The following is a 26,960-nucleotide window of genomic DNA, read 5'->3' on the forward strand; positions in this document are numbered from 1 at the left end:
AGATAGATAGATAGATAGATAGATATATAGATAGATAGATAGATAGATAGATATAGATATATATATACCTATATTTTTCCGTTTGTATGGTAACAGTTTACCCAAAATTCTGGCTTTTTAAAATTATAGTTCTTTTTACCATACATTTAGTAAAAACTGAGAAATAAATTTAACCGAATAAATGGTTTTTTATGCCCTGCTCTAACGTATCATAATGAATTACAAAATTTTACCTCATTTACCAAATTTTATTATATATATTAAAAAGCATATTTTATTGTTAATTTTATTAAAATCACTACCAGACCAGTTCTGTAAAAATTACTGAGCTTTTTGGTGTTTCCATAAAACAAGAAACACGTTAAATTTTACTATATGCTGGTAGTTTTGATCATACTTATTTTATCAGTGCGTAAATGGCTTAAAAGCTCGCTTATAATATCTATACAATTTTAACCTTTACTTCTATTGCAAAACTTATTTACTTCAGAAAAACTTACGTTTCAAAATTATATTTTATATTTTTATAAAAAAAAGTTCTTTTATTTTAAAATCTTTCTATATTTAAGTTGTTTATTATTAACCATTACATCATTAGTGTCAGATTTTTTGGAACTTTAATCAGCTTGTTAGTGTATAACAAACCGGTTTATTCTTTTTGTTTATTCGATAGAAGAGACATTCCCCTAATCTTATCCATATTACATTTTAATTTTTACTCAAAAGTTAATTTAAAAAATTATTAATTAAATGCACCATATCATCAAACAACAATACCAGATTCAACCGACAGAAATATTACTTAAAGTCTGTCGATTCAATAAATCTAACTTAAAATTAATTAAATAATACAAATATTAAAAGGATATACTCAGAACAATTACTTTTTTTTCAAAGAACAGAAACGTTTTCAAACTTTCTTTACCATATTCTATGGAACAAAACAAACAGAAAATTAAGGGTTAAAAATAGCTTGCAATCAGCTTTAACTAAAAGATTTTTTAACTTTTCATTAATTTCTCCCAAATCGTTTTATTTTGCAAATACGTTTTATCAACAAAATAAAATGTAACGAATTTCTGAAAGAAATTTTCAGGTCTTATTTATTTCTTGTTTTTCTTAATTTTAAATGAATATAAGACGAGTAATTATAAACAAAAGAGTGGGGAAAAAATATCTTATCCTTTGACCTATGTGGCTGGTACAACAGCTAAGCATTAAAACTTGTAACAAAGGAGTAAGAGAGCGAACCATTGCGACAACAAAGCTTAAGGGAAAAAGAAAAAGTGTTTGCATTGAAAGAATGTTGCGCAAAAGTAATGAAGAATTTAATGAACTATTATCTGGAAGAACCTAAAAAAGACAAAAGTAGAGAAATAACGCTTTAAGGAAGACTGTAGGCAGAGTAAGGGAAGCAGTAGCTACAATCGAACTATTTGCATTCTCTTTTTGAATAAAAACAGGGTGTAAAGAAAGCACGGGACATGCTCAAAATGCAATCTTGAATACAAAGGTTTCTTTTTCAATTTTTTCTTCCCTTTTTTAGAAAAGCAGAGACAATGTGAATTCATTTATTTTTTTCTGTCTTGTGATTCATCTATTATGTCAAAATAAATTCAAAAAGTGACTGAAACTAAACTAATTTTTAATTATAATTCTAGCAAGGAAAGGAGAACTGTGAGCTAAAAAAGAAGATAATCAATATCTAAATGTGTTGTTATATTTCAAATTATCAAGTAAAAAATTGCATTTTTGTATTGTTTTGCAATTGCGATGCAAAGCCAATGTTGCATTGTTTAATCTTAATCTAAATTAAACCTCTTGTCGACAACTAGATACAGGGTAGTCCATCTAATTTTTTCATAATTTTAGTTTTTGGTCAGTCTTTGACATATAATACCTTTTAAAGGAATTTAGAAAGAATATTGCACAAAAGTAGTGAGGGATTCAATAAACTATTACCTGGAAGAGCTTTAAAAAGACAAAAGAAAAGAAATAACGCTTTAAGGAAGACTGTAGGCAGAATAAGGGAAACAGTTGTTACAACAGAACTACAATTTGCATTCTCTTTCTAAATTAAAAAAAATAAATCACTATAAATTTTCTTAAATTAGTTGTTTCCCAACAAATTCCTAAAAATGATCGAAGAATGATTTTTATTTCTGCCTCATGTTTTTCCATTTTTACTTTTTCCCTCCTAATATATTTAGGATGTTTCGCAACCACCACCTTAAATAAAGCTTTTTAAACACTTTGTCACAGATAAAGTAAAAAATGATGTACATTATTGGGTTGCAAATCAATATTTAAGCGAGGAAAGAGAGCTATAAAAATCTGACAAATCAAATTGAAGAGGACTGGATTAAAACAGTAAAAGCAAGTCATTTGCCCGATAAAACTTGAATATAAAATTTACTTAGTTTCTTAATGCAATCAAACATGTTTCGACATTTTCATCATGTCTTCCTCGTTAATGATTCGTCTGCTATTGGTGAAATTTTTCTTTTTTCATTATTTTAACTTTAATTTGGGACGCCCATTCAGAAGACTTTTTTTATCTCATATTCAACAAGAATTCTACAAACATATATAGAAGGCGCTGATTAGAGTACACCATGTATGTAATGTAATAAATGAGTATTGATCATTCTAGCATTTAATCAGTTAAATCAACTCGAGTGTCGTATTTATTATAGCCTACCAACAATTTTTGTTCCATGATCCATTTCATTTCCCAGTGATGCATGTCTGTTTACCTGATTAATGGTTTTTAATTGCAAGCAAATTGAGATCTGGATATATATATATATATTAAAAAAAAACATGAATAAATAATTTTAAATACACATTAACAGCCAAAAATAAACAAATAAATCTGAAAAATATTTTTTTACAAAAAATAGTTTAACAAAATATATTTTCATTTACAATAGTTATACACCAGCTATTTCACAGTACTAGGATTCTGAAAATTGATCGCCAAGTTTATTAAAATCTCGAAGTATTGATATTTTTTAATATTAAATGAAATGCCATTTAAATAGATAATCCACTATTTTGATAGTCTAAATTTGATAGATTATTTTAACTAAATAGATAATCTAAAGGTTAATGCAGGTGATTACATGCGCCTTCCTGTTAAATACTTTGATAGGAAGATCATCCTTTATCTACAATCCATTGTCATAAAAGTCGGCCGTTATGGAAGAGAAAATGAGATGGTATGCTATAGTATCATGTTGGATATCCGAGCAACTCATCATGACTTTGAAAGATGTACTTTTACTACAATTGTGTTACTACTTACAGTGTAGAGATGAGTTCTGGGAGCCCTGTGTTTGTATTTTAAGCCTCAGTTGGTTCTTACTTCATTTTCTGTACAGTGCGTCAAAATAAATTGACCACTTTAATTAACTTTTAATCTAATGTTCGGATTTTTACGTTCAAGACTCGATCTTAATGCTTCGAGGTGATGACCACAAATATGCTAATTAATTAGTGTAGACGATATTTTAAGTTACGTAATCAGACCCAAAGTCGTACTTTCTCTAATTAAACATGCCATTTCTTCGACGGATTTGAATCTCTGACCCCTTAAGTACATAGGGTAATCGAAATCTGGGAAATATGATCGCAATAATTTGGTCTGGAGAAGGGTCCAAATTTTTTAAACCCTTAATGTTAATTTAATTTTTTGTATATTTCGCTATATCTCGAGAAAATTTTAAGCGAATTGAAAATGTTTTGCACGCAATTGTAGAATTCGATAATCGAAGGATAATTCTGTGCAAAAATTAAAGTTTAGTAAATATTTATCATGCTTCATTTTTTAATTTATTCAAAATCAAAAAAAAATTTGAATTATGAGGTGCACAATTTTTAACATTATTTTAAAGTATCCAATGGCAAAATGCAAAATTTGAGAGGAAATTTCGCTAAAATTTTGTATTTCGCCATGTAAAATTGGATACTTTAAAGTGGTGTAAAAAAACTGTATGCCTTACTATTCAAAAATTGTTCGATTATTATGTAATAGGACATTTAAAAGTAATAAGTATTTACCGAAAAAATTTTTTGCAAGGAATTATCTTTGTATAAATGGATTTTATAATTGCGTGCAAAAAATTTTCGTTTCAATTTAAAAGTTCTCGAGGTAAGGTGAAATGCATAAAAAATAACATCAGGTCACGTCCTCGATCCATTAACATTGAGTCCTAAAACGTGAAGATCCGATTATTATATCAAAAGTTGTTCATGGTGGTTCGTTTTTCTTTCCTTTTTTTTTCCTTTTTTTTGCACACTGTACAACAGCGCGTGGCAACATCTTAATTATGCTAAGGATTATCTCGAATGTGAAAGATATTTGCAGGATTGATGAGCCAGCCAGAACACCAGATCTGAATCCAATAAAGTATGTTTGGCACAACCTCAGAAGGCAAGTTGCTGCTTTAAGTCCTAATACAGGGTCGTTTCATGAACTGGGACAAAAGTTACTCTATACCTTTTTTGAACAAGTCAATTGAGTGTCTGACAGCTTAATTAGCAGCATGGAAAGACGATGCTGATGCAGTTAGATGGACACATCCCTTACTGGGGTCCATTTTTCTGTCAACCTTATATAACTGTGATGTACTATTTTCAATAAGAATGAACTCTTCTGACACTTTTCCAATTAGACTAGGAAATCATTTCGTACCTTAACTTTTGGAGAGCAGTGTTTATTTGGAAAAAATGGCTTATATTTGCTCAGATAAAAATCAATTTCAAACCCCTCAGAGCTGCAAAAAATTGCAAAACAAATTTCCTATACGATGGAAAAGTATAATAATACTGTCGTTGTTATACCCTAAGAGAATGGACACTTAACATTTTAATACTTACATACAAAATTTATTTATGAATGACAATGTTAGTGCCACCTCTACTTTTATGTTTTGTGTATTTTGAACTGAATTAAATATTTGTAAAGACATTTAAAAAATATTTTTATTCTTAAGTACATTTGAAAGACATATTTTCAATTTTTCATCATAAAATTAGTTTCAAATAAATCCCATGGTATAACAATTTACAAAAGCAAATAAATAAAACAAATTACAAAAATTCTTCAAAATGGAAATTCCTTACAGCGTTTCAAACAAATTTTAAAATTGCGATAATAGCGCCATCTCTGTTCCTAAAATTCAGTTTTTTTAATTAAATTATTTATTTTTGTAAGGCTTTAAAAATACTTCCTCCCAAATATATGTTTACATACATATGGGTATTTTTGGAAAGTATCCGTCCATATGAAATCTGTTTCAGATAAATTCAATGGGACAAAAAAATTATAAAAAATTCATTAAATGTCCACCAGTTGATTATAAATGGACAGATGTCATTTACAAAATTATACAAACGTTGGAACAAAATAAAAATAAAAAATGACATTTTGTATTGCAATCTTAAAAAGAGACCACTACATAACATTTTTCACCTAACTCAAAACATATTTTTTATAATTGGAAAAGTTAGCATCGTCTTTGATTTCAAACTGACGGTCTTCGAACAAATTTAATTTTAAATGATATTCTATTAAAATTGCTAAACATATAACAGTTATTTCAAAATATGTGACATTAATTTTTTTAAGTGAAACGAGTTTTAAATTAATTCTGATAAGCAAAAAATTATAAAAGAAATTCTCAAAGTGTCAACTAGATAATAACAAATTACCAAATCAAAATTAAGCAAACTTGGCAAAACAATGCAAAAATAATTCTCAACGAAATCCTAAAAAAAAATCATTTCTACTTATTTCGGAATTTTTTCTACTTATTTTCGGAAATTTTACATACGTAATGACTACTTTGATATAAGTAAATGATTAGAAAATCCAAGAAAAACGATAATCTTTGATTTTCTAATCATTTACTTTTATCAAAGTAATCATTAAGTATATAAAATTTCGTTTCATTTTGACGACTCTTTCTTGGTGCGCTAATTTTTTTGTCCATGAGTGTATATTATTAATATTTTGTATTAGGTAAAAAAAAAATTTTTCTTGAAGTACTTAAATAATACTTAAATAATCCAGCAGTCCCACAGTTATAGTACTTAAATACNTGTATGTATATATATATATATATATATACATATAAATTTTTCTTACGTTGTAGAATAAATTTTAAGCGACTCCATTGAAAAAGAGTAGTAAAATATTATAATATAAAATATTTAGAACTCTATGCTGCAATTTAAATGAGATATGAAAAGAAAATCTCAAAAAGTGGAACAGAATCAACCCATAACCAATATATTTCAATTAGCATGTAAAAAAATAATAATTTTTATCCAAAACTTCTTTTTATAAGCAACAATAGCGATAAGTAAATATTTTATATCTCTTCTAATCTGAGTAGAAGAATGTAAATGATTATTATAAGTTCCCAGTTTTTCTGTTCTCCTCAAAAGATTCAAAAAGCACTTGTGATTTTCTCAATTTAGTCTATATTTATGAGTCGTGATTGGCGTAAGTTATGCAAGAGAAAAAACGAACACTAATTTTTATATTTTAGGGAAGAAGTTTTAAAATTCTGATTCTTGGCGAACTTGGGTCAGCCTAAACCTTTGACCTCTCGCCTATTAACAAGGATTTTCGAAGCTCTGTACCCAAGAAAAATAAAAAAAGCCACAGTTTAAGTGCCTTACACTTGAAGGAAAGCGTTGATTTTAAATTATATATATCATTTTGCTGGGAAGAATTATCTGGGCTTTAGAATGGACAAATAACTTAAATATTTTAAAAGTTATTAAATTTTTTGAATATCGCCAATTTAGCAACATTTTCTCATCTAGATGAAAATTATTTAAATCCCTGCCTTGTTCTCAGTTTTTGTAAATTTTTAAGAGCCTGGATAATGCAGCATTGGAGTAAGTTTTTAAATACTAAACATTTAGACCACAAACGCTTTTCATTTTCTCACAACTGTGGCTTTTCTCCGTATTGACGTTTTGCACCATTTTCAGAATAAGCATAGACAACGATGGCGTTAGATAGGCTAAACTTGTAACAACCATGAGTAACTGTCGCAAACTCACAGCAGTTATGAAAATAGTGCATTATTCGGAAAGAATCATTATTTCATATGACGACAGAGCCTTCGAAAAACAGCCTTAAATCTACATATTCTATATTACGGATAACCCCCATCTTTTGGGAAACCCAAATCCGTTGAAAATAGGTTTTTTTTTATTAAGGCTGTTTTTCGAAGATTCTGTAGTCGCATGAAATGATGCTGTTTTGGGAATAATATGCTATTTTCAAAACTGATCTGAGTTAGCGACAGTTACTCATAAATGACGGTTAGGTCTCAATGTTTATTATGAAAAGGGCGCAAAAACGTCAATGAGAAGAAAAACCACAGTTTTAAGAAAATAAAAAGCGTTTGTGGTCTAATTTTTTAATATTTAAATACTTAGTCCAATGCTGCATTATGTGGCCTCATAAAAATGGGAATAAGGCATTAATTTTGTTAATTTTCTTCCATAGGTAGAAAAATGTCGCCAAATTGGCGATTTTTAAAAAAGTTTAATAACTTTTTAAATATTTACTTATTTGTCCATTCCTAAGCTCAGATAATTCTTTACAGCAAAATGGCATATAAAATTATAGCTTATGGCGAGATAAAATTAAAGTTTTGCGTGAAGTGTAAGGCACTTAAAATGTGGCTTTTACTTGGCGAAAGAGCTTCGAAAAACCATGGTAAGGGAAAGACTTTGGTGTCTAAATTCATAACTTAAACTGCAGAAATTATTTAGCATATTTTAAATTAGTCCCCCGAATCATTAAGAATGCATCTTAGTACGTGAAAATCCAATCATTAGATGCTATATTATTAAAGATGTTCACGATTTTATTTTGCATAGCAACAAGTTTTACCGTTAATGTTGTAAAGAATAGAATAATTCTTCTATAGAACGCAAAATTTAACTTCAGAATTACATTTTCCAACATAGTGTTGAGGCTCTAGTTTTTAGAAAACAACTGTCCCCATCTCAGTGAAAATTATTAATAGAAAACATTATAATAATAAGTATAAATATTTTGAAACTATTAAAATATTTTTTACTACTATTTGAAAAAAAATTTTTTTTTTTTTATTCTATTAATTTTTATTTTTATTAATGTACAATACTAATTGAAAAAAAAACAGTGATACATTTTTACCAATATTTGTCATAATGTAGTTCCTATGAAATTATTGAGCCAAAAATTTAGCCTCAAGAAAGACAAAATGATCCACAAAGAAGAAAAAATGTTGTTTAAAAAGGGATCCTCGGAATGCAATAATATAATAAGGGTAATTATACAACTGTTTTAGGTGTCTGAGTAATTTGTAAAGAATTTTTTAGGTTTCTTCAAAACAGAAAAATGTTTTTGTAATTTATTCTCTGTACCACGATTTTTTTCTTCAGAAACTATTGAATTATATAGTAGCAACAAAATGTTCTAGATTATTACTTTTATTAAATGATTTTTTTTATTATTATTCAATTTCAAATATTAAATATTGCTTTTACTTATCATCTTTTGATGATTGTGTATTTATTTACTATCGTGAACATAATAATAAGGAATTATCAAACTATGCCTGATTATTGAGTTTGTAAATTTTAACTGATTATTTTTATTTTTTAATATTTACTAATGTAAAGTATTAAACACTATAATATTGAAATTGAATAATATATTTTGTAGAATATATAAGACAAAATGATCCACAAAGAAGAAAAAATGTTGTTTAAAAAGGGATCCTCGGAATACAATATTATAATAAGGGTAATTATATAACTGTTTTAGGTGTCAGAGTAATTTGTAAAGAATTTTTTAGGTTTCTTCGAAACAGAAAAATGGTTTTGTAATTTATTCTCTGTACCACGATTTTTTTCTTCAGAATCTATTGAATTATTTAGTAGCAACAAAATGTTGATTATTACTTTTATTAAATGATTATTTTTTTTTATTATTCAATTTCAAATATTAAATATTGCTCTTACTTATCATATTTTGATAATTGTGTATTTATTTACTATCATGAACATAATAATAAGGAATTATCATATGTCTGATTATTGAGTTTGTAAATTTTAACTCATCATTTTTATTTTTTAATATTTACTAATTCAAAATATTAAACACTATAATATTTAAATTGAATAATATATTTTGTAGAATATTTAAACATTAAAGAAATTAATTTCCTTTAATGAAAAGTAGAAAATCCCTTAATTATTTTAGTTCAACATGCTTACTTTAAAATCTCGAATTTTTCAATTCCAAATTTGCAAAATACCTAAGTATATAATCATTCTTCAAGTGCAGAAAAAATTTTAAAAATTTTAAAATTAAGAAATCTGAGAAGAAAGTGAGCATTTTTGAGAAATAACCCGTACATGCTTTAATAATGGTATGTTATAGTAGTTATAGGTGAAATTATTTATTAGTTTTCTAAATTAATTTCAAATAATTGTAATGATTTATTGAATGTCGTTTACATTAATTCGCGAAGCAAAGTCTCGTAGACTCGGCTACTTGCCCGTTATCAAATTAGGTTACTTACACATGATTTAACTGATTTTTCACATTACATCAGTTCATGTTTTTGTAATGATTTTTTTTTCGAAAGTCAACAAATTTGCTTTTGAGTTAATTTATTTGTTTGAAAAAAAAACATTAAAATTAATACTTTGATTTTTATTAGGTGAAACAATGTGAATATCTTATTAATAAAAGATCAAACATTTTCTCTTTCTTATCAAACTATCAAACAATAAAATTTTGCTAAGATGGTTTTTTTTAGTATAGTTTAAAATAGAAATTTGCGTGACTCAAACTAACTATGCTTATATAGTTAAGCATTTATTTTCCTAAAAAAAAAAGAACGTGATTAGCACGCCTTTTAAAAACAAAATCAAACTTCAGAATCATAATTTATAAACTCATTCAGCTTTCTGGCGAAATCAAGTGTAAAAGATCATAACAATTTATCAATCTGCTTTGTTGAGTTAGATACAAATATTTAAATTGTCTTATAACCTTTCAAGCTACGGGGAGGGGGGAAGACACTGAATTTTAATAAGTCCTTCGAATTTATCGATTCGAACTAGCTTTAAATGTCAACATGTTCAAACTATCATAAAATAGCTTTTTTTAAAAATCAGATATTCTGATTATATGAAGAGTATTTTACTTAATACGAGCAATTAATTAACCAATCAAATCACAAACGATGTTCCGGAATACCTATATTACTTAAAAATTAATTTAATTCATTCAATCTAAGGAATGAAAGAGAATTCCTTACGCTATAAACAGTTTCATAAAATATAAACTTTTGAATTGAATACTCATCAATTATAGTTATTTTCTGTGCAATGCCAAACAACCGTGTCAAGTAATTAACTTTGTTACAAATCATTGTTTTAAAATTTAATTTCTATAGATAATCACTTTTTAGGTTATTAAAGTGCTGTTAAGCATAACCTTCACAACTTAGAATAACAGAAGAGTTGTTATTTATAGCCTATTAAAATATTTCCCTTGAAGCTGATTTAATGACATAATGTTCTTAAATAGTAATAAATTTGAATTTTGACTTAATTTTTCCAGTTGCATACATAATCCTATTTTTTCGCATTAAATTAATTAAGACTGTTTTTAAATGATAAAGATCAAGGAAAATTGTGAGAAATGTGGTAGATGGTCCCTTTAGTAGAGATGGTTGTAAAACGAGCCGTGGGGTATACCTGCGGGCACTTTAATATATAGACGTTTTTGCCCATTCTGTTCTCTTGGAAAAGTTTGCTAGTACTGCCTTAGGACAAATCGGGCCTTTTCCAAGACAGCTGTTGGGGGTGCTTCTTGTTTCTATGGTAACCCAAATAGCTTGAGGCATCGATATTATTGGATGTGCTCGGATTATTCAGCAAAGCAGAGACCTTAGGGCAGTTTCTGTAATGGCTGCTGGTTTCTTTTCATCTTTTGAGGGCCGCGTCTGTTAGTGCCTTTTGTTCAATGGCCCGAAGGCTTACCAATTAAATAGATGAGTAATGAAGAAGTGATGTAATGTTGAGTCGACCCCCGGCGACGAACTAATGCTCTGACTGTTCGGATATCCGTAGGCAGTGAAACATATTACTCGAGATGAGGTTTTATATTTTTGCAAACTCAAACTTCGCCTCGCAGGAGACACGAATATGCTTTTGGCATATTCTCTTGCCTAAGGTCAAAAGTAAAACTACTATTAAATTTGTTATTGCGACTTATAACTTCGTTTTTGCAATACCAAAATTTTAGTTGCCTGCTCTTTGTCACATTTTATTTAGATCTGAAACATTTCAATATCATGAATTAACCATGTGAGCTTACATTCCCGATAATTATTATACTAATACGTGATTGTTTATTTGTTTTTGTTTTTTTTCATCCTGTGAGGATTAAAATCTGTTTTGGTTAACATGTTTTTCACTATCCCAAGATTTAGGTGTACTAAAATAAGTGAAAAAATAAATTTTTGTGTTTTCACTTGATTGACTGTCAAAAGTAATCTACTTATATATTACTACTATTAAGTACGTGAAAAGTTTGTAAGCAAATTGGTTCAAAATTGCGTTTAATATCGAAGCATAAAGTCATTCCTTTTATACATAAACAAGACCTTGTTAAACCTAACCGAAACACTTTTCTAATTAAATTTTAAAAGCTTATTTTCAGATTAAAATCAATAGTAATGAATAGAACAAGAATTACAGAGGGGAAAAATCTTTTTGTTGCATTTATGCAAATACTCGATATTGCCTAATTCGAGTATGGGGATTAAAATTGTAAAATTAGTTTTGCTCCTTTTTAAAAAAATGATATTCTATTTTTGTCAAAATATACAAGTTTAAAAACGTTATATATAAAACAAAGTGTCTCATAAATGTTGAGACAAATTTTTATGGGAGTTAGGGATCATTCTGAGGATTAAATCTGCATAAAACCTCCCGCCTGGAAGTGTTGTCATACGCGGCTAGAGGCACTTTCCTATTATAACTTGTTCAGAGACACGCGAAGAAGCAGTGCATAATATAGAAGCACCCCTAGTGGCGGGTGACGACATTTACAGACATGGGTTTCTATGCAATTTTCATCCTGATGATGTGCCCTAGATGCCTTAGAAATTTGTCGCAACATTTATACTCTCCCCTGTTGTATATAACGCTTTGAATCTATATTTTTTCGACAACATTTGATATTTCGACATGACAATTCGACAAAAATGTAGACTAAAAATGTTTAAAAGAACTGAAGTTCGCAGAGAGAAATCGATTGCAGATTTGAAATCAGTGGCGTAAAAATATTCAAGATATACAGAAAAAATCTCAAGCAACAGAAAAAAAGAAATTTTCCAGTGTTATTTATGTGATAAATAGTCACCTCCTTCTATTCCAGGACTACTATCAAGAGCTCATTGGCTGGACACAAGCGCCACTTTATTGGAATTCTTGTATTGTCAACTATTCATAAATTGCATAGGAACCCATGCTTGGATATGTCATCAGACGCCTTAAGGAATGCTTCCCTACATTGAACTGTTTCTTCGTGAGCTTCTGAACAGGTCATAAAAGGATCCCTAGCTGCGTATGGCGATATTTCCGGGGCATGAGTTCCAACACAATTTTAATCGTGATGATGTACCCTAACTCACCTAGAAGTTTGTCGCAACATTTATACGACTAACTGTTACATATGACGTTTTTAAACTTGTATATTTTGACAAAAAATAGACTAAAATGTCATTGAAAAAGAAACTGGAACTTGAAGAGTAAAACCGATTGCGGTTTTAAAATCAGCGATACAAAAATAAAAACAGAAAACAAAAAAAAAATTCGTTCCCTCGTGTCACATTTACACTTAATGTAATGTGACAATTTNAATAAAAACAGAAAACAAAAAAAAAATTCGTTCCCTCGTATTATAACTTCATGTGTCTTCAGGAATCTGTATAGGGCTATCGAGGTTTCAGGTTACTGGCTGGACACGACTTTCAAGAGTCATATTTGCAGTTTGTCTAAAGTAAGAACTCCCCTAGCCATTTGTCTGGACCCGTGGAGGTGACTATGGTAAAGAGGTATAACTATTCCAAGTAGGGGAGTGGGGTCATTGCTTAGGACAGGTTTTGGCTCGGGGAAGAGAAAATAAATATTTTTCTTCTGTCTATCTTGTTAGCCCTAGAGTGAAGAGAAGCAACTCTCCCTGAAATGAGCTATTCTTGCTTCCATAGCAGCAGACGGCCTCAGACTTTATGGCTGGGGGAGTTCTCACTACAGACAAACTATACACTTGAACTTGCTGACTCTCCTAACTGCATTTTGTATGAGGCAAATGTTGATATGAGTGGCGAGCTTCACAAATAAAAAGCTTCGTGAAAAAATGCTTTTGTGAAAGTTCCTTTCTAAAAAGAGCCTTTCTGAAAAAGTGCCTTTCTTCATCCACTTTTGTCTTTAAAAACATGTTATTATCAGTTGTGCGCATAGAACTTATTTTTATGTACCAGTTTGTTAATAAATTCACAAAAATGCCGCTTAGTTTCTTAGTCCCTTATTTTCGCATTTAGTCGAAAGTAAAATTTTTAAAAAGAGTCTGAAAGAGTACTTAAGTTATGAATTGTAAAATCTATTGAGATCAAAGATTATAAGCTTATTCCATGCTTTTAAATTTTTAAAAAAATCCCATGCTTCAATCTTTAGAATAGAATTTTAACCGAATAGCTTTATTCATTTACTCGTTTCAATCACTTTTGTATGAGTACAGCTCTTTGCTTACAGTGTTAGAATTTTCATTCTAAAATAACGTTTAAATAGGAGGCAGCTGTCTGTCCATCCAGTTAACTGTAAAGTTTATAGTTAGGCCCATTTCTTCACCTTTACGGGTTAGAAACCATTTATTACAGGTATGATAAAAAGAAAGTGGATGCAAACTATATGGTTTTTAGCCATTTATAACTAACATAGTTTCAAAACAATAAAACTGAAATTTAACTGGGCATTGGAGTCAGGTTATGATAATGGACATTAGAGTTAGGCAGTGGTTGAGTTGTGATTTCTCAAGTAAATCGTGGAATATGGCTTTATTTGTTTTTCTAGTGGCTTTATCTAGCTTGAGAGGCGGAAAATACTAGACCATTTAGTTTAAGAAGTTCTGTCTTGTTGTCATATATGCATGAATAAGAGCATGAATAAGAGTATGCACGAATAAGAGTTTTGTACTCCAAAGTCCAGGGTCACCAAATCTGAAGTGAGCGACATTGGAAACTTCAGGTGTGTTGAAGGTATGAAAGAAATATTGTGGTGTCAAAGTTGGATTCGAAAGCCCCTTTAGGTGGTCATCAGATTCACGGGTTCGCCTTCTCAGCTAAAGTGCTGACCCAACAGCACGAAACAAAGTAGCTTTATAAGGTGTTCACCACAGACTTTTTACTTTAAGATTATAAGACACCCACTCTTGTGTTAAGAATCCAACGATGGAAATTAAAAATATGAATTCGACAAACAAAATATGCATAATTATCAACAAAAAATGGTTTTTTAATAATCAATAAACTATGGTTCTATAATGTGTGATAAAATATGGTAAATTCGATAAAATTTGATCATTTTACTTTACTGCACGGCACCTTAGAGCATGGTACCTTAGAGCATGGAATAAAAACCATTTATTCCGTTAAATTTACTTATCAGTTTTGTATGTTTTTCTAAATGTGTGGTAATAAGAACTATAATTTTAAAGACCAGAATTGCTGATAAATATTTACTATGAACACAAAAATCACCAAATAAATGGTTTAAATATTGTATATTTTGGTTTTATTAATCAGATTTTTTTTAATCAGAAATGTTATAACCATACTGTACGCTAATTTTACCTTTATATATTTCTCCAAGCTTAATGCTAATAATTTTTCCTGTTATAATCCAAATATATCAACACAGTAGAAGAATGTATATTACTAATGCAAATTCTGTTTCACGCTGAAAATTTTGGAAGTAATAATTTTATAAATAATAAAGTGATTTTAACTGTTATTCCGTTCTATCAATTTGTTAAAAAATTTTATACAAAAAATCTACTTGCAACTTTAGACAAACAAGCTGGCAAGCTTTCAAAAACAAATTTGAAAGAATAATCTTAATCATTTATTTATTATTATTATTATTCAAAATTTCATGATATATACTGTTGAAATAAACTTAGAGCTTTATCAGGTGGTTTAAAATTTACTCTCTTAACTAGTAACGGATAAAAGAGAGTTACAAACTTATTTGTCACTCAGTTTAATATTGTAAATACTATATCTTATACTATAATCTTTCTAAGGTGATCAGTTATTTTAAATCTACGTATGTTAAGTTTTTGTTATGTATTACTTGAAAAAAAAAGTCAAAGAAATCTGCTATAATATAATGAAGTTTTAAAATATATTGTCAAATTTGATTTTTTATTATGTTCCAAAAAATATCATTTCTAAGAAAATAAAACCATGTATTTGTCGATAAATTACTAATACCCATTGTTTCGGTGCATATTGAAATAAATATAAATTTAATTAGTAATGAAATGTATCAAAAGACTTCCGAGTAATTCAATTTACTCATCCAATATTTCAATTTTTTAAGAAAAAATCATCCAGTTTGCTAATTGTATAATGTGACAAACAAAATCTACATTTTTATTCTGTTGCTTCAGGGTTAATTCACGCTGAAGCTTTCTTAACATTTTTTTTTTCCTGTCAACTTGATTCGTTTTAGCAAAGAAGACAAAATTTTCCCTTAAGTTATGAAAAGATTTGCAAAATTAATTCCTATTTTACATACATCTTTGTTTTTAAGTCACAAAAATATTCTAGTTGAAAAATATATAATACAAACATTAGAAATTCCTATTTGAATTATAATATTCATGACATTAAAAATTTATACAATTGATTCAAATTTATTCACCAATTAGTTAGTAATTTTCATGGCTTAAGGGTGTTACTTAAAATATGCTAATTAATTTGTATGGAATTTATGAATTAACTATATTTTTTTTAATTGAAATAATCTTTTTCTGCTACAGATTAGAATTCAACACTCACAAATATGCGAATCTGAACCAAATTTAGTAGTATTTTCAATATTGCTAACTTATGGGTAATTTTCTGCTTATCGCCATCAAATATGTCAGGATATTGCGTAAAATACATTTATGAAAAATTAAAAAATATGAAGTCAATATATTTAAAAAATCATTATACCATAATGAAACTCACCCATTTCCCTTTTAGTATATGACATCAATGTATATGACATCAAAAACAATGTAGAGAAATTTTTGTCTGTAAAAAAGCTATTATTTCTGTTCATTTGAAATTTCAAATATTTCAAGCTACACTGTAAAAAATTTCAGATCATATTGTTGTGTAAAGTACCGGCACTTTAGAGTATCATCCGTAAAATATTTTAACGTAAAATCCATTTTTACCGTTATATATATAGCATAATTTTCACAATAATATTTATTCATTTAGAGTAATTCAGTGATTTTACCGTAACTATTACTTTAAAAGTTACGGTATATCAGATTTTTTGAACCGTAACATGCTCCGGTAAAAATGGATTTTACGGTGAAAAGTATCAGCATCCTGGGTGTCGGAACTCTTTACCGTAATTTGACCGGACAGAGTAGCTTCAAATATAAGACCATTTTGAAACTTCAAATGCACAAAAATAATAGCTTTTTTAATAGTCAAAAATTTCTCTACATTGTTTTTTGGATGTCATATATGTCTCAATAAAATATATATCACTCTAACTTAAGTATCAACAAATATGAAATCAAATGCAAAGTTGGAAATGCAAATGGAAAAGTTGGAAGAAAAAAAACTAAATTGTCTCGAAGGATATTGTAATCACTTTGAAGTTCGAATATTTCAATTGGTTTCAGAATGACTGTGTGAGAAAATTATAAAGAAAATGTGAAGAATTAAAGACTCTGTAAGAATTAATGTGTTTGGGTGTTGTTAGTACGCTGTATAAAGCTTTAAACTGGACATATTATTTTAATTTTTTTCCGTTTTGAAAAAAAGTATGGTCAAAACTATCAGAATATGGCAAAATTAACCATGTTTCAGGCTCTATGGAAGCACCAAAAATCTTTGCAATTTTCTCCAAAGCGCTATGATAATGATTTTGATGAAATTGATAGTAAAATATGGTTTTATAATCGGTGTTAAATTAGGTATATGTGGTAAAATTTGGAAATTTTTGCGAAACCTTAGAGCAGGGCATTCAAGCCATTTATTTACTTTTCAGAATTGTATTTTTTTCTGAATGTGTGCTAATAGAAAATATAGTTTTCAAAGCCAGAATTTCCTGTAAACCGTTACCATATGAACGGAAAATATACATAATGAATTGTCTAAATATCGTATATTTTGGTTTTAATAAATAGAATTATTCTTTATCTTATTTCCTTTCTTTTTACAGAAATGTCATCAAAATACTGTACGATAATTTTACCAGAATATTGTTCTTCGTGTAAAGCTATAGGTTGTTTATGGAACAATATAAAAACTCGAGTTTTAAAATACTATTTTTTTCTAACAATAGAAATCTATCCATTGAGTTTCAAAATTCAAAATTATCTAAACTTAACCTAGAAACTTTAAATAAATTAACAAAAATGTAAGAACAATTATAAATTCAAATGCATAAGTGGAAAAATTGAGGAAAAGAAATTGAGATAAATTATATTATAATCAAAAATTATATTATAATCACATTGAAGATTTTTATAACTATTGGGGTTCACATTGATTGTATGAGAAGACTAGAAAACGTTATTACATTTTGAGTCAGATGAGCAAGGCATGAAGGATGATAAGAGGGATAGCAAACAAACCAAAACCTATGATTACAGTTTTTTTTACAGTGAAAGCTATAGGAGATGCAATAGTAGAACAAAAATAATATAAGCTATTGGTGATACAACATTAGAATTTAAATAAATTAGCAAAAATGTAAAAACAATTATAAAATAAATTGATAAGGGGAAAAATTGAAAGAAAAATTAAGATTAATAATATTATAATCAAAAATTATGTTATAATCAAAAATTATATATTAATCACATTGAAGATTGTTATGACTAATGGGTTCACGTTCATTGTGTGAAAAAAAACAGGAAAATGCTGTTACACTTCGAGTTTGAAGAGTAAGGCATGAACTAATGATAGAAAGAAAAAAAACATGATTACGGTTTCTTCAACAGTTAGTGTAAGCTATAGGTGATACAATATTATAACTTGAGTTTTAAAAGCTTAAATTTTTTTCGGTCATGAATCCTGTTTAAGGGCAGTTGTCCAAAGTGTATTTTCTATCAATTTTCGAAATTTAAAGTCATTTAGATTTCAGGAATTGTCAAGGAACTAGTTTGAATTTTAAAAAATTATATATTTATCACATCTAAAATGTTACTCAGAATTAAAATGGGTTTTGAAAGTTATTTAAGGTTTTATGTAATGCCGCAAACGCTGTGAATTTTACCATATTCTGGTAGTTTTGACTATACCTTTTTTCTCAGTGTTCCAAAGTCGAATACGGGATCGAATTTATTAATAATTTTTATAATTGTTCTTACATTTTTATAACGAAATTATTTTTAAATTACGAAAAATTAATTCCTCTCAAAAACCCCATATTCTATTTTAAAAGCTTGTCTTTAAAGAAACGTCACTAACTACGAAAAAAAAAACTTATGCATCTAAGTTTTTAAAGACAACGCATTTCAGCCACTAGTATGAATTTTCAAACTTAAACGTCCTTCCTATATTTCCAACGCCTTAATTTAACTGCCTCATTTGATATCCCCCTCCGATTTAATTGATCAAATGTTCTTTTCATTTCACGATTTAATTTTCAAGATATTTTGAAGTATCCATAAAAAGTTTTTTATTATTTGCCAATAAATTAATCTTTGCATGCCTTTCAAAATTAATTTTTATACTTATATATTGCAATTCTATGTAGGTCATCTCTTATTTGATACTCATAAAGAATAGTACTAAATATGCAAAGTAAATAAAATGAATTTTTTGACTTCTCAGTGTGAAAGTGGTTTTACACTTTCTACTGTTAAACATTAGCTCGTTAAAAAAATTTTTAAAGAAAAGTGCAGACATTTTATATTTGTATTATACTAAACAGAAAGAAACATTGGATGTAGTTCCCCAATGATATGAGCATTTTATAGAAAAAAATTACTTATTTTATTTACCATTTGACCTAAATATTGCGAAGGATGGAAAAATAACCAAATGTGCAACGGAAAACCAATAAAGCATCTAAAAGTGTTGCCTGCAGTTTATAAATGGTAACCCTTGTAGAACGGTACATTGTACTCTGCATTTATTTATCTAAGTCTTAGGCAGGAATTGGCACTCCAAAGAACAATTATTGGTAGAGAATATTCAGAAAGACTTTTATTGTTTCATTAGCCCAAAATTTATTATTCATTTGAATATTAGAAGTGTCCAAACTATCGTGTTATTATCTCGGAAAACTCATGAAAATAACATAATTTTCAAATACACTTAAAAAATTTCGGAATCAAATTACGATGAAAAGTAATGGTACCCTAAATGCAGCATAGCATCTATAAAATCCATTTCACTGTAAAATTTTATACAATTAATAATCACTGATACAATGAATAAGTAATGAAAAAGCATTGATTCACATTAATTAATTACTGTGAATCAGTGATTTTACATCAAATATTACTGTAAAAATTACGGTATTTAAAATTTCTTTTCCATACACTTTCACGGTACAAGGTGCAGCCATCTTGAGTGCCGGTATTTTTTACCCGAATTTGATCCAATCATATTTGATAAGCAGAGCACGCGCCGTTCTCTCTTTCAAGAAAAACTTACTCTCTTTAAATCAATTCCAGGGTCTAATCAGGATGGAATTTACGGGTCCATTTGGGTGTAGTTCTCTTTCGTCCCATGCAGATCATGGAGAAAAGGAAGAAACTTTTTGTCCGAACCCATTAGAAAAAGAACCTCAAAAGTTGAGCTGCAGGCGCATCCACAGCCCATCACGAACCAAGCCCCACCCCCGCACCACACTCGATTATTAGATGTCCCAGTGTCATGACCCCTCCAGGAGAATCTGAACAGGGGCTCTGAACTTAAAAACTTCGAATAAGGGAAGATGTACAAATTTAATTTGTTATTGGGCTTTATTTAGAAGAGATATACGGTTCAAAGAGAAAAGGAATTTTGTATTTCACAGAAATTTGCAAAAGGAATATTCATATTCCGTATTTTATTGAATTCCGTGATTATGATTATTCATATTCAGCATGCCATTTAAAGATGAGAACTATGATTATTCATCTTCCATATTTTGAATGAATTATGTTAAAGTGATTCGAAATAGTCAGTATTTAAATTGAGTTCAATGAGTATGAATATTCAGATTCCATATTTCATTTAAATTTTGAGAAATATGATTATTCATACTTCTTATTCTTAATTCCAAATTTAAACAATATAATTGTTTTGAGTACATATAAAATTTGAATTTAGTTAATATGATTGCTTGTATTCGATGAATAGAGTAAAATTTTCTATTATAATGGGTAATCATGTAGAAATAAAAATGGTAAAATATATTTTTCTTATTTGCATTAAATTTTATGGTTTGGGTATAATTACTTTCTAAGATGCGTTTAAACATTTTTTTAATCATGCGTGCGTAAGGTTTGAAAAAATTTCATTAAATGATTAATGGTATTGAATGAATGAATTGAGAAAACACGACTTACGAATGACAGTGAATGAATTGTTTCAAACTTATAATAATATGCTAACTACAATAAATTAATTTAAGATTTTGCTTTGGTTATATTAATGCAATATTTGAAAGCATTATTTTTACGGATATAATCGTGCGAGCTGATGATAAGATTACATCTTTTCGTTATTATTTATTTTTCTGATTTTGGTAAATTTTATTTTATTTTTTAATTTTTAGTGCTTTATTATTTTTATTTTTCTTCTTCTCTTTAAAAATGTTTTTTTCTACCTTTTTTTAATTCCTGTCTTTGTTTTCTTTATATATATATATATATGTAAGAAATTTCTTTTTGTCTTACAGGTCCTATGTGGCTTGTTCATTTATTCATTGCTGCAAATTGGCAAAAAAATACTTTTTTTACCAATTTAAATCGCCAATTTAAAAATTTTCGAAATTATTTTAAATATAATTTTAAGAAAGCATTAGTATGTGTATTAACAGCTTGATTTAAAGTTCAATTTTGATAGCAGATAGAGTTTTTTTATTCTGAAATATAGCTTTTATTAACATAAGTCGAGAAGAACTGGAAAAATCATCTCCAGTAATTTTCCATTATTGTTATTCTATCAAACCAATGAATTTTGTGTTAGAATTTTTTTTTAAATTATTCTCAACTGATCAATTTCGTGTTAAATCTTCTTTTCACTTTTTCTCAACCGATTAATTTTGGGTTGGGATTTTTTTTTTAAAAGGAGTACTATTTTCCTTATTAACCGACAATAAGAAGAGCTTATAAATTTAAATCCAGATTTGTTTATTTGGGTTCTTTTTTTTTTAATAAATTGTTTTGAATGAAGTATTAACACAAGAAAAGGAGTCTTAAAATTCTGCAAAAAATTTAAGAATTTAAAAATGAAATTTTGATCTTGAAAGTACAGAAAAATCATCCATAAATTTGAATAATTTTTGTGTGGAAATATTTACAAAAAGATAAGTGTTGAAGTTGTCTTAGTATTATTATTTTAATTACTATTAGAATTATTATTATTTTATTATCATTATTATTTTAATTACTATTAGAATTATTATTATTTTATTATTATTATTATTATTATTGGAATTTATCATTATTAGAGATATATTTATTATTATTAGAATTATTATTATTTTAATTTTGTATATTTATTTTTAAAAAAAGAAATTTGTTGGAACACTTTTAAAAAAAAGTAGCAACTTTCATTATTTTTCTGTACTTTGAATATCCAACATTTCCTTAAAATATCATTGCAAGACGTTCAAACTATATGGAATAAATCTATATATAAATTTAATTTAAGAATTAGAATTGCACATGTGCAATATAGAAATCACTTGAAATTACTTCACGTCAAAAGTAAAGCCAAGGGCACGAATATCCTTTGGTTGCTTAAGATCTCATTTAATTTATCGTGACTTCTTCAAAGCAATGTCATTGCTGTAGCTCGAAATTTAAGAAGAGAAGCATGAAAAGCGTGCTACCCTTCACTTTTGATTTCAGACTATTCTTCAGAGCCAAATATTTGACACCATTCAGAATACAGGTCTGAAGAGCACTTCATTTAGTATGCAAAGAAACATGACTTGATCCCATTTGGAAGTGAAAGGAATTTCTGCATCTTAAACTCATGGGCACGCTCTCGGATGGATTAAGTTCGCCGATGTCGTTTTCACGCCATGCCCTTGGGGATATCCTGGGTTTATCACGAGAGATGCTAGTTGGTCACTACCATCAAGTATTCACGCTTCTCAAATGCCTTAAAGGAGATTATGGTTGAGTGAAAATCAAATTTTCTTCATTAGAGTAAATGGTATTTAGCATTTATAGTTGTGCGATATTCAATGAATTTCGTTTTGTTAACTAGAAAGAGTCATAAATAATGAATCTTAACCCTTAAATGCATAGTGATGCAAATCTGCGTCGTATGTTTAAAACCTCATATCACTTAACGTAGAAACTTTTGAATAACGTTTTATTTTATTAATTTTAATTTTACCAAAACTATTTTATCGTTTCCGATCGCATTTTTGACAGTTTATTTCTTTAACTGTGAAAATTTTCATTGCTGGTGCTCTATCTGAGTACAATTTCTTTCGGCGGATGTTCGGAATTATGATTATTAACCTAAGAAGTAATTATGTTTGAAAACGATTATTTTTAAAATTATACTAAAATATTATAATATTGTACTCAGTATAACTCAAGGAGGATTGTTCATAATGATGTAGAAATTCACCAACATGTATTTTTTTTTTAAATTTTATTTTTTTTCTTTGTATTTTTCCCATTAACTACATCTTTTTTTCGGTTGATTTTGAAGATTATTTATTAAAAATTAAAATTCATGCATTAAGGGTTAAGTAAGATATAAGTCCAGTAGTTTAATTTTACTAAAACTATTTTATTGTTTCCAAATGCAACTAAAATCTTTGACAGTTTATCTCCTTATCTGTGACAATTTTAAGTGTTGACGCTCTATCTGAGTACAATTTCTTTCGGCGGATGTTCGAAATTATGATTATTTACATAAAAAGTAATTATGCTTAAAAATGATTATTTTTAAAATTATGTTTAAAATATGTTATTGTACGCAGTAGATTTGTAGTACTCAAGGAGTGATTGTTCATAATTATGTAGAAATCCATCTATATGTTTTTTTCATTAACTACATCCTTTTTTTGTTGATTTTAAAGATTATTCAATAAAAAGTTAAATTTAAGCATTCAAGGGTTAAGTCAGGTATATTTCTTTATTTAAGTGCGTTAAGAATATTTTTATTATGGAGTGAAAACTTGTAAAGATGTTCATATTTAATCTTTTAATTCTGTAAAAGAAAGTATTTCTAAGAAAATAATTGTTCTTCAATTAGTAATTCTCGAGGAATAATATAATGTCTATAAAGGTTACCCAAATGGAAAGTGGACACATGTATTAGGTGCTACCGTCAGAAAAGGTCACCCTTTAGGGTTAAAATTTAACCCAGAAAGATGTCTTTTGAATTTCACTCAGCGTTTTGTGTTTTTTTAACAATTAGATAAGTACTAAACTGTGGAGACTCAGGGGCTATCGCTCGCCCCCCTCCCCCAATGAGATACCTAGGTTCAAAAACCAGCTGGGGCTGGTTGATACGAAGTCTTCTCCAGTTTCACCCCGACCACAGCGCTGATGTAAAATATTCTCAGTGGTAGATGAATCATCGGTTAGAATCCCTTTGCCGTCAGTTTAATCGTGAGAGGTTTTCGTGGTATTTCTCTCCATATAACGCAAACGCAGGTTAGTCCAGGAGTTCAGTTGTCTTCTGGTAAGGTTCAAAATTACAACTTATGGGGTTGTACATTGATAGCCGTAAACTCAGAATTAGGCATACTTTTCAACGCTGGTTTTAAAGTATAAAATAATATAAAATTAAGCAATATCAGTTGTGGAAATATATTTCATTTTGCCGAATTTTATGTTTATATTTAGTTTCAGGCGGTGAAAAGTATACTTTCCTAGAGACCTTTTACAGTCATAAATGAAATAAAAATTAGCAATGATTATTTGCCATGAAAAGATTTAGAATATTGAGAAATTATTTGCCAAAAAAATTTGCAATACGCAAGGGTGCATCACATGCTACACACACGTAGTGGGTCCGGTTCTTTTTTCTTGTCTCTTTGCGCTGTATTTCCTACATTTTCAGCAGTTCACTGTCAGGGTTACCTCGAGATACTAAAAATATAAAAAGTGGTGACTAATAAAATTAAAAATTTTATTAAAAAAGATTAAAATTAAGGACTTTTCACACCATTTTTTTTTGTTTCCTATTGAAAGTGAATGCAATGAATGGTTTGCCTTTAAATTTGAATAACTTGTAATGTAAGTCACAGTGGTAGTTACGATTGAATAATTAAAGAGATAATAAATAAATAAAACTGAATTGAATTTTTACCAATTTTTGCTTTATTGGTACCCTGTGGCATCCCTGTTCTCTGAAGAAAAAAAGTATGGTTAAAACAAACACCTGAATATGATAACATTTATCATGTTTCTGGTTCTATGGGATCATAAAAAAGCTCGGTACTTTGTAATTAATCACTTTGGTAATGACTTTAATAAAGTTAACAATAAAATATGATTTCATAGTATGCGATGAAATTTGTTTCTTTGAGGTAAAATTTAGCAGTTTTATCATAAAACCTTAGAGAATGTCATAAAAACCAATAATTCGGTTGAATTTACTTTTTTGCTTTGTATTTTCTTCTAAAGATACAGAAATAAGAACTATCATTTTGAAAACCAGAAATTCTGGTAAACTGTTACTATATGAACAGAAAAATTTCCAAATGAATGGTTTAAATACCATATATTTTATGCTTTTTTACCAGGAAGATCATAACCATACAAAACGGTAATTTAACCAGAAATTTAGATCAAAATCTAACAATTGATCTTTGGCATATGATTTACCACACTGCTAAGTAGGCATCATCGTAAGAAAAAATATGAAATACGAGTTATTACACTAAAAACAGTGTTTTACATACATTTGCAGTAGAATCGTTGAGAAGTAGAAATGTGACATAAGAACTGGTGTAATACAGAAAAAATCTCACACAATAGATGACAGCTAAATTTAATAAAAAAGTATCTTGAGATATTATGATGAGATCGAAACTTTCTGCAATAGTTTCATTCGAGGAAAAAATTTTGATACTCAATATAAAAAAATAAAGAATCGATTGAAATATAAAACATTTATGAATGTAAAAATTGCACTAGTTACGAGTTTGAAAGTGCTTACGTGTGATCCTTTAATGGTGTGCAATTGACAACGAATATTTAATTACTTTTAGGTTTAATTGAGATATTATGATGAGAACTAAACTTTCCTTCATAGTTTCATTCCAGGAAAAAATGTTGATACTCAATACAGAAAATAAGGGATAGATTAAATGTTTAAAATATAAAACGTTTATGAAAATAAAGATTGTACTAATTGTGAGTTTGAAAGTATCAACGTATAATCCTTTATTGGTGTACCATTGAAAACAAATATCTAATCACTTTAAGGTTTACTTAAGATGTTATAGATTGAAGCTTTCTGTAATAGTTTCATTCGAGGAAAAAATTTTGATACTCAAAATAAAAAATAAAGGATCGATTAAAATATAAAACATTTATGAATGTAAAAATTGCACTAGTTATGAGTTTGAAAGTGCTTACGTGTAATCCTTTAATGGTGTGCAATTAACAACGAATATTTAATTACTTTTAGGTTTAATGGAGATATTATGATGAGAACTAAACTTTCTTTGATAGTTTCCTTCCAGAAAAAAATTTTGATACTCAATACAAAAAATAAGGGATAGATTAAATGTTTAAAATATGAAACGTTTATGAACATAAAGATTGTACTAATTGTGAGTTTGAAAATATCAACGTATAATCCTTTATTGGTGTACGACTACGACTGAAAACAAATATCTAATCACTTTAAGGTTTACTTAAGATGTTATAGATTGAAACTGTCTGTAATAGTTTCATCCCAGGAAAAGTTATCGATACTCAATATAAAAAACAAAGGATCGATTTAATATTTAGAATATAAAAAAATTATGAGTGTAAAGAATGCACTAGTTAAGAGTTTGAAATAGCCTACGTGTAATCCGATATTGGTGTACAATTGATAATGAATATCTAATTACTTTAAAGCTTACTTGAAATATTATTTTCAAAAAATCTTTGTACTTAATTATTTATTTCATGTTATTAAATAAACATTCTCATGCGATTTTATCGAAGCTCTCACAAGTGTTAAAAATTTTAAAAACAAGCGAGGAAAACAAAATATACGTCGATATTTTAATGCATTTGTGACCACTACTACATAAAAATATTTAAAGGAAATACATTTACATTTAAAGTCCAAATTGTCAGGCGTCTTAGCGTTAGTGACATCACAAAAAAAAAATGGATTCATAGTTGAATTTACTTAAATTTACTACCTCTATTTTATGTATTTCTTAGACCCCTAGGATTATACGTGTATGTTTGCTATTTAAGCGCGTAAAAC

This window comes from Parasteatoda tepidariorum, chromosome X1 (assembly GCF_043381705.1).
Source record: "Parasteatoda tepidariorum isolate YZ-2023 chromosome X1, CAS_Ptep_4.0, whole genome shotgun sequence".
In the NCBI taxonomy this organism is placed as follows: Eukaryota; Metazoa; Arthropoda; class Arachnida; order Araneae; family Theridiidae; genus Parasteatoda; species Parasteatoda tepidariorum.